This window comes from Gallinula chloropus (assembly GCF_964237585.1).
Source record: "Gallinula chloropus genome assembly, chromosome: 11".
Classification (NCBI taxonomy): Eukaryota; Metazoa; Chordata; class Aves; order Gruiformes; family Rallidae; genus Gallinula; species Gallinula chloropus.
The window spans coordinates 20,973,435-20,989,894 of NC_140096.1; the positions used below are offsets into that span (position 1 = coordinate 20,973,435).

Consider the following 16,460-nt stretch of genomic DNA (forward strand, 5'->3'; position numbering starts at 1 on the left):
AGATGCTGCTGCTCTGCCCGCTTGTCCTGACTGCAGCTCTTGCCTGCTTCTCACCTCAGCCCTTTTCCTGGCACACAGGCTGTTGTTTCTGCCTTTAACGGTGCCCTTCCACTTACCCAACCCGAGACGTATTTCCCTGGTTCCTGTGCTTCTCCCACAGACTTTGTCACCTGCTGTTACGGTGCCCAACATTAAATGGTCCTTGATTCATGATCCCTCTGCTTGGACTTAGCTACAGGACACAAGTATGTCTTGGTCCTGTCTCCCAAAACCTCCCTATGTCTGGAAACTGGAGCAGGCCGTGCCCTGGATCCGAGAGCAGTGACCCAAATGGCAATGCTCACCCTTTCCTGGACATAAGGGAAGCCAAGAGAAGGGTTTTCCATTATTTCCTACCAAAATCTGGTGTGACCTTTAGGGAGTTTGATGATGAAAACTTTAAACGTGGCTAAGGGATTTTTATCTCAGCAAGAGCACCTCACCTCAAACAGGGGAATGAGTGTGGGGCTCTGGGTAACGACTGCCACAGAAGGGAGAATCAAGCTGCTGATACTGCAATTAGCTGGACGGGGTTTTATTCCTTTCTAGAGCTGACAGTGGCGTTAAAGCTTCCTTCCTTCTACTGCTACAGAACAGTCAGTATGTGCTGTGACGGGTCTGAGACCGTGGTCAACAGAAACTAACTGAATCAAAGAAAATCCAGACTGGAGTTGGGTGTTCTGGAAAGGCCGGGCGAGAAATACAGGCACAAGGGAGACCTTTGTGTATCCCAGAAGGAAGAAGTTACTCACAGGACAGGGAAAGGCCCAAGGAGCTACTGATGTGCAATCTCTCCTGCCAATTACAGGCAAGTAACCCTTTTATTAATTTTTTTTTCTCATGTAGTAACTCCTCTCCAAAAGAATTTAGAGCAGATTTCCAGAGAGCAACTAAGCCAGTTTCAAAAAGTCTGGGAAACACAATCTGACCGGGAAGACTGCTCTTCCCCTCCCTGCCAAGGGAACAGAAAGAATATGGCTGTGGGTTATCTAACACAGGCTGTCAAGGTTACCACCCCACCTTGGAACGAATCTAGCTTTACAAATTCTGCTTTGCTTTCCAACTCTTGTGGGCAAATCCTTCTAAAATATAGAAGGAATGGTAACAAATTGTGGGCTTTTTTTTTTTTTTAAATAGAAAAGAGGAAATGGAATTGCAAAGGGGGTTCCTATTCCACTGCCCTCAAAGCAAAGGAAGCAGCATGAGCATGAATCTCCTGCCTGGAAGGATGAATCAGCCATCTGGCATCTTGAGTTTATTCTCACCCTCTCCATCGGTGAATCTCTGGCCATTAATTCAGCCATGGAATTGGTACCTGCCCTCACCTTGCTCAGTTTCTTAACTGGGTGACTGGTCAAGAGCTCTCTTTGGATCAAGCATAGTAAAAGTCCCCGTTGTAAAGTTGGTGTTCAGTCATCTCTGAATTTGGCTCAATATCAGACATGATAGACTTTTGTATAAGAAAGATGGTGTAGTCCTGTAGAATAGCTTCTCCTGTGGTTTTCCTCAGAACTTCTTGTCCATCAGATTTAAATCCTGCCTAGAAAGGTTGGAATTTAAAATATCTATTTCCTCATCAGGCTTGGATAACACTTCTATTTTTTTTCTTTTACATTTTTTCTTTGTATAGGAAAGGATGCAAGAGTGCTAAAATTATATGGAAATTTTAGGATGTCCTTTGATTTCTTCACATCTGAAGAGCCAGTAGGAGCCCATTCTGGAAGTGGTGTGCTGGCAGAGGAACTGCTTTTCACCTTGTCTTCCCTGTGGTACCAACTGGGAGGCTCAGTCCCAGAAACATGATCAATTCATGGGGGAAACGTGGAAGTCAGGCTCTTCAGAGAGCCAGCTCTGTCCCCCAGGAAGACAACACATGCAGTGGTTAAGAACTCGTTCCACTTTTCTGCCCCCTATGTTCTTACCCACCATTTGGGATGGTTGCATTTGGATGCATGCTCTATAAACTGGTTTCTGGGAGTTATTTGCACGATCCAAGGGTGGTGCTGTGTCAGGAATCCTCCCAGGGCATGGCTGGCTTTACAAATCCCTGTTTTCTTGTCACTGGAGCGGAGCAGAAACATTCCCGGCAGTGAGAGGAGCTCCCCGGATGGCCTCTCAGAGACAGACCGGTTTGGGGGAAAAAGAGAGACCAACCAGCCCGCCCCTTTCTCTGATGAGGCAACAGTTTTGCTCAGACCTTGGCCAAGCGAGCAGCTGAAGGGAACAGCTGGGAGGGAGGAAGCGGACTGGAGAGCAAAACTGCTCTCAGGCCGGCGCTCTGACCCAGGGCTTGTGGCATGTGGCACCCAGGGCTTGTGGCGTGTGGCTGCACCTGCAGCCCGGTCCCCAGAGCGTTGCCGTGTTCCCCTGTCCCCAGTTTAATAAAGCAAATTCCACCAGGGGAGCCAGGAGGCCCAGAGGTGTTTGGAATCCAGGCTTCCACGGTCTGAGCCAGTGCTGGAGACGGGCTGAACTCCCTGCCACGGTACTGTCAGCACTTGCACGCTCCTTCCTTCAGAAACACACCCTCAAAAAGGGATGTCGCGTTTTCTCATGTTAAGCACATTTACCTAAAAGTAAATAAATGGCTAAATCTCTCTCAGCGGCGAGCTGAGGCGTGACCTGCGGCGCTGGCGGGACACGCGTGCCCCTGAGGGACGCTGCGCGCCGCTGACGCCTGCGCTCCCGCCGGAGGCTGCTGGGCCTCGGACACTTTGGGGTCCCAGTGGTACCTCAGGCGGAGGACACGTTACCGGGGGCTGTCTGCAGGCAGCACGTTGGGGTTGGAAACTGGTTTGTAAAAGTTGTGTCTCTGGCAGCTGGCAGCTGACTTTGTATGGGGGAGGCACACAAGGATCTCGCTCCTTTCCAGCTGCTTCTCTGTGTAATTTAGCAGCCATATGTGTATATATATATATCTATCTATCTATCTATCTATCTATCTCGAGGTTTGGTGTGCTGTTGTTTTTGGTTTGTTACTGTTTTTTTTGTTTGTTACTGTTTTTTTTTAACAAAGTATCTTTCATTCACAACCCTTCTACAGTTTCCAGGCAGAAGTTCCCAGAGTCACAGGACAGATCAGTATCCTGGCTGTAACCAAAACCTTGAACACAGATTTACCACCAGCCACTGAGGATACTATTTTGAAGCGCTCCTGGAAAGGAAATTTTTCTCCTAATTTTCTTATTTTTTCCCCAACCTTGAGACAAGGTGAAAATACATTCTGAAACACAAATTCAAGCTATAGGATGCAATTTATTTTCCTAAGTCTGCCTCACATACCAACTGACAGGTTGTATCTAGAATTGCTAGGTGATGTCAACTCGTATTTTTCATTTTCAACACTCCTCATCTGGTCACAATTCATTTGCAAATGTCATTTGCTCAGTGCTACCTCAGCTTAGTTTTGAAACGACTGGAAGTGATGGATATTCTCTTGTTAGGTAGGTGAGCAGAGTTAACTCAGCCATGCTAACCTTCTCTCCAGGATTAAAAAGGAGGTGAACAGAAGAGGATGACTAGGGACTAATTACCAGACCAAATTATTCCTCTGCTGACTAACCATGAGCTTACGTGCAACTATTCAGCATGAGTAATGTGCTTGGTATTACACAATACCAAGAAAAAAAGCGTAAAAGGAACTACTGAATTGTGTACTCAGAACAATAAACATCACAAGTCTTCTATCTGGTGACTTTTCAGTATTCTGTACTGCTTATATGGACTCGCTTCAGGCTCACATGATTCTTCCTGCAGGGAGAAAGGAGGAACCGCACTGAGAGCCGAGAAGCAAATACCGATTTAAACCCGCTCAGCGATGGGCAGAAGAGAAAACGTCTCAGAATGCTCCCAACCACAAGGAACAGCACGGGTGCCAGCAGGCACTGCTTCTGCTTCTACCGCCGCCCCAGCCCAAGGTCTCAGCATGAGGCGCCCCACATCCACGGGGCAGCCGCAAACTTATCTCCCGCACCGCAGGCGGCCTGGCACGCAGCTCTGCTGCCCCAACGCCCAACGGAGACCGGGCAGAGCAGCTGCGGCTCAACACCTCGGGAAAGCCAGCGGCGCCCTGGCAGCGGCCCGGGCCCGCAGCCCCCGGCGGAGCCCGGCAGCCGCGGTGCTCGGGAGCGACCCCAGCCGAGCCCCGGCGGGCCGGACTTGGCCTCGGCCGAGCGGTTACTGTCTGGCTGCTTCTTCGCCGCGACGGGAAAGGCCGCCAGGCCCCGCGCCTGTACGAGGACAGGCGCGCCCGCCGGCTCCCCGCGCCGCAGCGCTCCTTTTTAGGCCGTGCTGGCGCCTGGGTTACCCGATCCCGCCTGAGAATGAAGCCAGCAGCTGGGCCTCCTCCGCCGGCCGCGCACGGAGGAGGCCGGGCCAGACTCGCACCGCCCGGGCGGCCGCCGAGCGGCCCCGGCCCGGCCCGTCCCCGCTCCCGCCGCCTGAGGCGGGACCCGCGTGCCGACGCCCCGCGCTCGCGAGCCGGCGGGGGGAAGCGGGCGGGCAGCGGGCGGGCGGGCGGCGCGCGCATGCGCGGCACCTTGTTTACCCCGCTTGGCGCGGCCCCGCCGAGGCCGGCCGGCAGGTGTCGCCCCACGCCCAGGAGAGCCGGCCTCGCTCCGTGGCCGCCAGGTGGCGCCTGCGCCCTCCATTCGCTCGCGAGCCGCCGAGCAGCGAACACCCCAAACAATCCCCAGCGCCGCCGCCAAATTAAATAACCTGCCCGCGCCCCGCGCCCTCCCCAAACCCCCCCTCCGCGGCCGAGTCTCCGGGCCGGGTTGGGCCGGGTGCGCAACCGGCGGCCGGGACGGGGATATAGGAGCGGAGCTGCGAGCCTGGGCCTCCTCACTGCCTACGCCGACACTGGGCAAGGTAAGTTAGAAAATGGCGGCGAAGCTTCTGGAAGTTTGGAGGGGGGACTCGGGATCGCGGTGCGTGGCTGCGGAGAGAGGTCGGGACGGGGCCCGCGGTTCCCGGGCCTGCGGGGACGGCGCGGGGCGCTAGGCCGGCTGGCCACAGGGACTCCGCGCAGCCAAGATGGAGGACGGCGGGGCCGAGCCGCGAAAACACTCCAGCCCCCCGCTTCCCCACCCCCCCCTTCCCAGCGCGCCTCGGCGGGGAGGGGGGACGCGAGCGGGAGCGCGAGTGAGAGAGCGAGAGGGCGCCGAAAGCGGCCCCCGCTGCCCGCCTGGAGCCCCGTTCCTCCTCCCCAGAGCCGGCCGCGGGCAGGCTGGGCCCAGTGCTCGGCGAGCTAAAATGGAGAACCACCTTCTCCTCCTCCCCCCTTCTCCCGAGCCGAGCAGGGGCTGCTGGCAAGATGGAGGACTCGGGCATTGTGTGTGTGTGGGGTGTGTGTGTGGGCAACCCGGGCCGGGCCGCTCGGAGGGTGCTGAGGGAGGCGAAGGGGGGTCGGAGCCGCTGCGGACGGAGCGGGCCGCCCGCCGGGGCGGAGGGGGGGGGGGTGGGGGGGAAGAGCGCTGGGCCGCGCGGCGCGCAGGAGAAAATGGTGGGGCGGCTGCCGGTGCCCCGGGGTGGAGTGTCGAAGCAGGCTGGGGAGAGGGGACTCCCACCCCTGACAGCGCTCCCCCTCCTTCCCGCCGCCCAGCAGCTGAGCTCTTCCTGCCAGCCCGCTCTCGGAGGCTTCCCCGCGGAGGGAAGTGCCGAGGGATCGGGGTTTCTCTTCTCCGTCTATTCCCCGGCTCGGCCGAGCTGGGACAACTCGGGCCGCCTCATCCCGAGTGACGGGAGTGGAGAGCTGCCGAGAGCGAGTTCCTTTGGCCCAAGTGAGGACGTAGGGACTGACCTTAAGATTTTGCCTCCCGCCTCCCTTCGCTGCCTCTTTAGAAAGGGCTGGCGACCCTCGCCCCCTTCCCCTTCTCTTTCCCCCCTAGGCGCCCAGCTCGGGGAAGGCCTTTGTGGGGGCGAGTTACCCCTCCGAATGACTTTGGGGGAGCTCTTCGGCGGCTGCCCGCTAAGAGGAAGAGTTGTGGCAGTTTCCGTTCGGCTTGCTTTCTTTTTTTTTTCTTTTTTTTTTTTGTAAGAAAGGGCGCTTGCCAACTTGTGCCGGGGACGCCCGATGCCGGGAGCCGCGTGTTGCAGGAACCCCGCTGGGCTCTCGCCGGCCCTGGTGGGGGAGGGAGGGGGGAGGAGGAGGAGAAGGAGGAAGGAGAATGCTTCTTACTGGGGGGTTTTGGCGCCACTTTTGTTTTAGATAGTGCTCCTCTGCCCCCTCCTCCTCGGCACGCACTGAACTGAGCTGAACCCTGCCCAGGTAGGAAGCGAGAGCTTTCCTGGTGTTTCTTTTTTTCTGGGCGCTTATTTTCTCTACACGGATTGGAAAAAATATATATATATCTACACAGCTCTTGTAGTGGTGAGGGGCTTGGAGGGACAGGGGAGAGTGAGAAGCGAGCGGCCGAGAGCGGCAGTGGATGGCTGGGCCGCGCGGCCCTGTTTTTCGGGAGCTCCTCGCTGCCTGCCCGAGCGCGTCCCCGGGTTGTGCCGGCTCTGGGGGCCCCCGCCGCTGCCCCCCGCCGCTCTGCCTCCGTGTCTTCTATCACCGGTAGCGTTGTATAACCCGCTCGTCCCGTGGAGATCCGGGTCCGACCGACCTCAATACTTCTCCCCCCCGCCCTCCCCTCTTCCCCCCCTCCTTCGAGAGCGCTTGGCTCTCTTTTTTATGCTTTTTAGTTCTTTCTTGTCCCGCCCCGGCTCGGCCCTTGCTGTCGTCTCCCCACGGGATGCGGCGTTCGGTGTGAGCACAAAGTTTCAATAACCCGCGAGTCGTGTGCGGTAGCTGCCATGGGTGGGTTTTTGTGTGTGGTGCTTTGTGGTGTGGGTTGGTTTTTTTTTCTAATTAGTTTTGGGCAGCCCGGATGGCACTGCTGCCCCCCGCCCCGGGCGAGCGCTGCCTTCCCGTGTGCTCCCGGCAGCCACACCCTGGCGTGTCCGGTCCCATTAGGCGCCTTATCCGCCGGAGAGCCCCCCGCCTTTTCCCTCGCCTCCCCCGGGAGCAGCGTGCCTCCCGGCCGGCCGCAGCAATGCCCGGAGGTAACCCGGGGCGGCCGAGGCTGCGCTGCGCCCCGCCGCCGTGTCCCTCGGTGGGGCGAGGAGGGGCCATGTCAGCGCGGCGGTTCGTGCCGGGGGCGGGGAGTCGGGTTACCGAAGTGCGTCACACGCGGCCCCGCCGGGGCCTGCTCCGCTGCCGCTTCGGGCCGCCGCCACCCATTGGCCAGCGCCCGGGCGGGAGGCGGCGGCTTCCTCCCGCGCCCCGCGGCGGGCAGCTCGGCCGGCCAGGCGCCTCCGCCGGGCCCCGGCCTCCGCCGCGCTCTGGACGGGGATCGCGTTTGGCTCCGGAGGAGCGCGGCTTTCTTAGCCGGCGCTGCCCGGGCTGTGTTGGGAGTGCGGCTGCTGGAGAAGGCTGGCGCGGCGCAAAGGTCACCTCGTGCGGATCGCTTCCACTCAGTGCTGTTTGGTTTTGTTGAAATGAGGGGAGGAAAACGCCTTTTGGATCGCTTCCCTCGAAGCCGTTGTACGACCGCTTTTATGCTGCCTGGGATTTCTGTTCAATCCTGGTTTAAATGACCAGAAACCAGAGTTACTAGCGTTTCCTATAGTAAGGTGTTCTCCGAGCATAGGTCTTGCCGTTAACTCCTAGCAATTCAGTCTCGATTTGTGATTGATGACTTCTTGTTTATAATGTTTGGCCATTTGAAACAACTTTTCCCCATTTTCATATTCTCTTTTTCCCAACTAGATTCACATATTTATTGTTGCTCTTGAAGTGTTTATCTGGTGTTGAACTGCCCATGACTTAAAAAACATCCATGTGCAGGCTGGTTGGTTATGCGCAGATAAATAAATACCAAGACTGATTGTACAATTCATGGATGTTCATCTTTGGCTCCTTGGTATTGCTCATTATCCCCAACTCTTAATTTTGTGAATAAATCTTGCTGGTCATCAGCCACAGAATCAAAATGCCAGAGACCTACTGTGGGAGCCTTGACTGGCTAAGGAACACTGTTTCTTTTGCATTTTAACCACAATAACAGTTTCATTACAAAATGAAACAGAATACTAGAAGACAGATGCTAACAGCATGGCATCTTTTCGCTGCTTTCAGCACTGAAGCTGAATGGTGTGGAATCTCCATACTGTTCTGAGTAATTAAACAAAGGCCAAGAAAGCTTCAAAGCTACAGAGAGGAATAGGAATTATTTCCCATCTCTAACATATAGATCTTGCTTCATAACTGATGGGGCTCATGTGGATTTTTCTTAGCAAAGCCAGTGTTGCTTTATGGTGTTGTCTACAGGCGGGTGTTCTGCAACCTACGAGGGAAATCTGTGAATTTCTGTTGCTATTGTTTATATCAGTTAACTGTAGTAAACAAGGTTGGATGTTGCATAAGCTTAAATTCAGACAAACCAGGCATAGAACTGGGGCATGGGGAAAAAGTCTTTTAATTTTCCTGTGAAACTTCCTGGCACTCAGGTAAGTTATGTACTTGGGCCAGAGTTATGTTTTTGGAGCTTTCTCATCTGTTTGCACTTTAAGGAAAATAATACCAAGTAAAGTCAATAAAGCAGTGTAAGGGTTTGTTAAACTTGTAACTTAAGACCACAAGTTAAAATTTATGAACATATCTCCTCTTTTAGTCATAGTCTTGATGTTTTGTAACTAGAAGCTGAAATTATTAGTTTAAGGTGGTTTAAATTAATGATCCTGTGATACTTTAATTTTTTTTTAAAATGGGCTCTGTGAAATGACAAATGGTAGGGTTCATAGCTTATCAAAACATTCAGTTTAAAAATGCATTGTGGTACTTGAAAAGCATTCAGTTTTTCAAATAGGAGTGTTCAGTTAGCTAGCTGTTAACCTAGTTCAGATTCCATAAATATATTACATTCCAGCTTTATGTGTTAAAGTCTTTAAAGACGTAAATGTGTGGAATGAAATAATTTCCACTTGGAAGAAGTGTAAATAAAATTGTCAGTTAAATGCTGTCTTTTATTCTGATTCAGTATAACTTATCAGCAGCAACTGAGGTTTTTTGGTTTTTGGGTGTTTTTTTTTTTTTTTAAAGTAATGTAGACAGCTTCTCTTGAATATTACATGCTACTACAGTCTCCTGTAGAAAATAGCTGCAGGCAACTAACCACTTGAAAGTGTGTGCTCTTGTTGGTGGGAGCAACTGCATTAGACTTAGTAGAATCATAAAATAATGTTAGCACATCAGAGCATTATGAATTTTTTTTTAATTAGATTGCTCTTTGTCACTTACGGCTCAAATGTAGAGTGATTTGAGAGTCCTCATTTGTCATTTTCATTTGTGGTGTTACTGTCTCAGTTGTTTTGCTGCAGGCAAATACTATAGGAGAGATTAGGTTTTCTGGAACTTGTGTGCCAGCATAAGCAGGTTGTATGTACTACTGAAACCTTAAATGCTTTGGTTGCTTATTTTCACTAAATGAATTGCCAAAAGTAAGCAAATATTTCTGTTGGTTACTTATGCTTCTTGGTTGTGTTACTGGAACGTTGTGTTTTGTCAGATGAGGTGAGGTTTTGAACTCAGTGTGATCTCCATTTACAGTGTGACCATTTCTTCTTAGACTAGTTTAAAAATGTAGGAGAAAATTGTAGGTGTGAATTACCAAAATGGTAACGTTGGATTTTGGTGATGGGTTTTGTTTGCTTTCACACACACAAACATGAAGAATTTAAAACAACACCCCACCCCCAAATAAACCCCAACCCCCTAATAAACAAACAAACAAAAACACCAAATGAAAATAAAGTAGTGGAAAAACAATGTGTTGTAGATTGTGTCTCTGTCTTCTCTAGATGCTGGAATTTCCATGACCTTCATCTGCTTCAGTAATTGTCTTGTAATGGAAAGAAGTGATTGATAGCAGTCATCAACATATCAGCTTAATATTCTTAAATAAGCTCTGCTCACTTTCCAGTATCACTTAAAACATTTATGTTCTGAAAACTTCAGCTTCCTTATACAAGGATCATTGACAGGAGAATGCAGTGATAACGTAGTCCTTAGGAAACTGGGATGAGTGGGGTATTGGAATTTTAGGTTGGAAAATAGAAAGCTTATGCACAACTCCTCTGTGTAGGAATGGAAGGAGTTGTTTGCCATATGCATCATAGAACCTTCAATGGTGACCTGCAGGCATTGGTTTAGATTCAGTGCCATCCAGTGTTTAATATCACGTCCACTTTTCAAGTCAAAGAGTAAGTAAAAATGAGAGCTCTTCGTGTGCCTGTAGCTCTTCGGTCACTGGCCCTGGCAGTCCTGGGTTTGATCTGCTCTGGTCCACTTCCTGCCTTGTGACCTTCTGTCCTGGTGGCTGTGTACAGAGGTGGAGTTAAGTGGAGCTGCAGGAGATTAAACCTCCTGGTTAAGGTGTTGGGCTTTCCTGCCACGGAGGAGTTTAGTGTGCCGAGCTGCACGCTACAACCGAGACTGGTTGCAGTCTGCTCAGGTTTGGGCTCCCAGAGCAAGGTCCGCGGCGGTCGTAGTGTACGTGTGGCCTCTGGTCGCTGCTGTTGCACCGGCCGCCCCCGCACCCCAGAGGGCGCTGCGGAGGTCTTGGGAGGGTCTTCGTGGCAAAGCCATGCTTGGGGGCACTCTGCCGAACTGGGAAGGCTTGGGTTTCGGTTTTGTAGAGGAAGTTTGGGAGGGAGAACTTTCAGTAACCTTTGCTGTATTGCATCAGCGTAACTGGAGCTCTTGCTGTAGCATGGTTTTTTTTCATTCTAATAGATTGTTTTCTGGAGTCAATCAGTTAAACTCTCCTACCATTCTGTGAACAGGTTTCATTCTGTGAAGATTAGTCCAGTGACCTCTGGGTTTTTTTTTTATACTAGGAGAAAAAAATCTGCTTGCAAAAAGTTGTGCATGGTAGTTTAAAGGTAAGCCTTAAAATCTGACATGGTTTATAACAAGGTCAGATATTACTTATGAGTGATGCAGTGAAAACTTCTGTTTTGAGTTGGAGATGAAACATTACCTTTAATTGTATGTTGGTTTGGATAAGACTATTTAAAGAAAATAATTTCTGTTTTGCAGTCCATAAGAATCTGGTGAAGGGTCTTTGTGTGTGAGTTGGGCTTTTTTTTGATAGTAGGAAGTAAAGGAAAATTCTGAAGGTGGTTCTCATTTCGATCACTACAGACAAATGTAGGGCTGATGTTGACTTGTTCAAGTTGGGAAGCTGCAGGGCTGTTGTATGACTGTTTTCTGTCTTGAGGAAGATGCTTTATTGTTCAGGTATCAACACAAAAACTTGGCTCTCTTTTTTTGATCCTCTCTGTTTGATGGTTGAGATCACTGAGACTAGACCAGAGTCCTACATTTGATGGGTTATGCCATTGCAATATTTCAAAGTATACTCTGTTCCTTTTGAGTAACTCTATCTACAACTGTTGCACTACTAAGAAAATACCAGGTCTGAGAGTCATTGGGTAGAGAAGAAGGGTGAGATGTTTCTTTCATCTCACATTTTCCCTCAGCTGGACAGATCTGGAGAGACATTTGGCATCCAGTGTTGGAGGTGGGGATGTGGAAACATGTGATCCTCTAAGGTAGTTTCTTGGCTTTCACATGACAGTTCTTCCTAGCCTTTACTAGCTACAGAATTACATGGAGGAGGACGGGTGGGTACAGTCTGTTGTTACAATTTTTATCCTGATTTGAGTCAAATGAAGGGTGTACAGGACTGTATTTGTATGCAGTTATTCCTGTCTTAATTGCCCTCTGAAGTCACAGTAAGCTGACATGTAACTGCTTTATCCAGGTACATGCTCTTTGTCCAGGTGTGTACTTTGTTGTCTATTCTGTATGTTTCTTTGATTGTGTAACTAGCTATAACCTCCTGCTTTGGAGGGCTTGCTCTTTGGAAAGAATATAATCAGAAGAGTGAGTAGACATAAGGAGGCTGGCATATGCTGGAGAGTGGATTGTGATCTGTGATTGAGATGTTAATCACAATACCTACCAAAAACTAGATATCTAGAAATTAGAGCTTAAGTTGTTTAGTTGGTGGGGGTTTTTGTTTGTTTTTTGGGTCTTTTTGTAGATGAATGGTTTATTTTATTGTAGTTCTGAACCTGGTGACTTGTTAGTCTTGCCATTACACATTTATTTTTCTATGCTTTTATTTCAGTAAAGGTTAATTACTGGATTACAGAGAAGGAATATGTGTGGCACTAAAGTGATGGAAGAATACTATTAGGTTTCCACAGCAGCTTTATGTTAATGCTTCCGTGTGGCTTCCTAGAGAGGAAAGTATTTTTGCATCTGTTCCCATTGTTTCAGGGTTGATGGGGCAAGCCAATGACTCTTGCTTGTATTCTGAATAATATCACATGGTGTGTGTTGCCATGTAATAATCTATGTCTGCAGCGTTCTAGATTAATAAGCAGTATGTCTGGAGTTCAAATTTCGGATTTTTGTTGGCAAAATCATGAAAAGAAATACATTGATGCTTCAGCACAAAGTATTTCTGAAACTACTGACCACTTAAGAAACAACAAATTATAGAAATGCGTGTTTTGATTTGGGATTGCTTTCCATAATTGGCTTCAAGTTGCTGCCAAGGTTGCTGCTCAGCTTCTGTCTGGTGAGTGAGCTGTGGGTGACCTGCAGGACAACTGACTTCACCTGCAGTCTTTCCCTGTGCTTCCCCCTTCCCACTGATAGGTGTTGTTTAGTGCACACACTTGGATGCTTTCCAGGGAGATGTGGTGATGTAGTATACATGGTCTTGCAGCGAAGAGGACTTAAGCAATTATTTTCATACTGCTTAATACATGTTATCTACCTAGGAGGAGATGAATATTTTGGATTTGGAGGCAATGTTGCAGTTCTTGGTTACAGCTGAATTGCATTTTTTTATTTAATATATAGGATTTCAGCCTGAGTTTTATGCAACGGTATCTTCCTTGGAGCATTGCATATGGGGGAAAAAGAGATTGACTTTAAAATAAAGAAAAGCTGTTCAAGATAGGGCTTTTTATCTTCGTGTAATTATCTGTTACTCCTTTAGGTATAGCTCCCAGTTCACTCTGGAAATTTGGACCATGTCAAGTCTTAGTAAGCACATCATATGTGAGTAATTTAATTGGCTGATTTTACCTGTCAGAGTGTAATATTCCATCAAAGAGTGCTCAGTATGAGGAGAATTTGTACAGAGTAGGAGTATGAGTATTGAATAATACTTTTCAGTTGCCCATAGTAAGATAATGGTAACTGAAATTACAAAAAAAAAAAAAAAAAATCCCCCTATAAGCCCCCAAACTCAACAAACCAATGTAAGCTCTAAATGCTAGGGACACAGCTTTGTAACTCATGTAGTGTGCATTTGAGGTCCCTAATTTTTATTTTCAAGGTGATTCTATATGACATGAATTCTGAAATAAGGTATTTTTTATACTTCTGAATATAGTAGCCAATTAATTTCATTTGAGTAATAAGGTGGTACATCCTGACCACTGGCTGTATTTTTCATTTCACTTTTGATCATCTTAAAAACAAAAAGCTGATTAGTTATGGTAAGTTTTTTCCAAGGGACAAAACTTGAGAAATTTAAGACTTTTTTTCTCAAAACCAAAATGACCATTGGCTGCAGTCTACATATGGCAGTGCTATGCTTGTGGCAAACAAACAGGAAGTAGCATTGATACAGACTATTGTATCATGATTTAGGGAAAAGTACACAGCTTACATACAACTGAGAAGGAAAGGCTGTGATATTCATAATTTAGGATTAATAACATAGGGCTTTTTTACAATTTTGTACTATTTTGGGATGGGAACAGTATACTTGGAAAGTTCCAGTTTGGTGTGCTGTTTTATTTAATATCTCAGAGGATGTATTTTTCCACAGTTTCTCTGGCAGCATACTCTGCTACTCTTAAGTAAGGGAAGGTATTTTTGTAATTTCAGGTCTTAGTCACATTAGATTTCTTTGAAGATTCATGCCCTTCCACCCTGCAGTATATGTTTGGAAGCCATTCCCTGATGATGGAGGCTTGAGAAGCTAATGAAGGACCTGATTTAGAGCTGATAGTGATTTTTATTAGGAATTTTTGCAGGAGAGGTGAATGGCTACAGAGTGACTTTTTGGTGCCCAGTGTTCTCTTCTCTTCTCTCAGGTTGCGTTTACTGTATTTTTCTCCTGCAGACCACACTCAGGCTTTGCTATTCCACCTGTGACCAGGTCTTGCAAATAAAACTTCCTTTCCCAAGCATTTACCTGGTCGCTTGAATCATTCATACACCGATCAGAACCATTCCTCTTGCAGTTTTCATGTTTAAGCAGTGGTATTTTTATTCCTTCTCATAAGTATTATTTCTAGAAATGTACAGTTCCTTTGAAACTATGGTAACCACGAAGGAAAGCTGCACAAGGATCTTTCCTGCATCTGTGGTATAGGTCTGTCATTACTTGCCCAGTAAATGATTGGCCAAAAAAAAAGTTGGAACTGGCCTTTCCATAGTGATATGCCTAACATAGAAATGGTTCATTAAATCAAATATTTCAGTGACAATGGAAAAATGTTTTGGTTGGGTGGGGTTTTTGCATCTGCAGCTGGATTATGTTTTTGTCTTAAAAGATCCATGTTTAAGCTGCTTTTTTTTAAAAGTGGGCTTCCATTTCACTGACTTTGATAAGCTGTATCTTCAAAACCAACACATTCACATTGGTATTGGTTTAATTTTTAAAAAAGTTTATGATTTAAAGTATTGCTGATGTAGCGCTGTGTTTATGCTATATTACTACTCTGCTGTGTAATAGAGCAGATTTTGTAAGCTACAAGACCTGTTGCTTGACAGTTGAAAAATAATCAGAAAAATCAGCCTTAAGGCATTTTATTTTGCTTGTTGCATTTCATTGTCTTTCTGGTTATACTGCTCAATTTCTATTCAGCAGTGCAGTGGTTTTATGAAAGTTAATAAAGTTGTGTACTTAGTATACTATTTGTGCCTCAGAGCAGGAGTTGTTGCTAAGCAAAAATTTTCAAAGGTGGCAAGACACTGCTGTATACAACCTCTATGATACAAAAACGTTAAATATTTTTAGAAACAGCACTGGATAGGCAAAAATACAGTAAATCATCCTCTTCATATACAGCAGGTCAGGCATTACATTTCTTCATATTCACCCCAGATGCAGAAACAATCTCTGTAAAATTGAATTCTTGAGCTTTTTTTTTTTTCTTTTTGTGCCAAGGGGAATAAACTATGTGAAGTGTACCTTCCGTTCAGAACTGGTTAGGGAAGTTTTGTTTACAGATAGGATTTATGCGTTCTTGCATAATCCTACAAATGGGTTTAGCCTTCCCCCATCTTCAGCAAAGAGAGGCATGGAAAAATTCTAGCAGTACATTTGAATGCAAGATTTAGTCCATGTTCTTGGTAACTTGGGGATTTAGCAAACTTACTGTAGTTTTTGAGCTCTTTTACAGTAAGGACTATTTGACAGTATATCACATCCTAGAAGGTTATCAGAATGAACGAAAGTTTACTGAAGAAGATGAGAAAGATGAGAAAGTGTAAGAATATGTTGATGCTTAGTAGAATCATTTCAAAAGCATGTCCTGTGTCCAGTTGTATTGCCTTCACTTTTTTGTTTCTGTTATGGAATATATTGGCATTGAGTTATTAGCTACAGAAAGTATAAATAAATGGTTTTATGTAAAATCTTAATCATGAAATACATTGTCTTGTCAGATGTGGAAGGTGCAAATATTTGTCTTCAATGTTTGATAAAAGTTAGGAATTGAAATTGTAATCCTTAAAGCCTTTGCAGGGGCATTTGGAGGAGAGCAATCAAGTGGGCAATCCATTAAAAGTGGGAAGTTGGTGGCTTTGGTTTCTTTTTCTATTATGAGGGTAGTTGGTCGTGACGCTATTGCTGAACTAATGTGAAAGTACAGAATTGGGTAGTGATCTTAACTGCCCAGATAAGTAATTTTTGAACACAACTCATCCCTCTTTCATAGAAGTCTTCCTTCCATAGTTCTCTTCAAACTGCTGGAGATGTGTCCTCACGGTGGAACTAGGCCAGTTGAATGGCTGGTTGCCTCTGATAGGGTGGTTCTGTTTCTGTCCTGACCACATGTTTTTGTTGTTTTCTTTGTGCCTGGATTTTCTTCATGTTTGAACTCCACACATGAATTGGTTTAAGGAGCTAAACTGTGATGAAGAAAATAATTTTCTGTGGTTAAACCTCTGTGAAGAGTCAAGTGAGTGCTACTCCTGCATGGAAAAGGACACAGGACCTTTTGGACAGTGAGCAGACAGAATGAGGGGCACTGCCTCTTTCAGTAGTTGAAGTATCATATCAGTTGCTGGGTCCAGCAGTAGTGTGAATGTTATTTGTAGCTGTAGGACTGGGAAAATA

The 16,460-nt window shown here is 47.3% G+C and overlaps 1 protein-coding gene across 1 annotated transcript in view; it reads left to right on the forward strand.

The window, feature by feature from the left end:
* Positions 1 to 4,779: 4,779 nt before the first annotated feature.
* STAG2 (STAG2 cohesin complex component) overlaps positions 4,780 to 16,460 on the forward strand; it is a 78,887-nt gene continuing 67,206 nt past the window's right edge. Inside the window, exon 1 of the mRNA XM_084269137.1 lies at positions 4,780 to 4,908. The gene's annotated coding sequence lies outside the window, so the exon portion shown is untranslated. The remainder of the gene's footprint in view (positions 4,909 to 16,460) is intronic.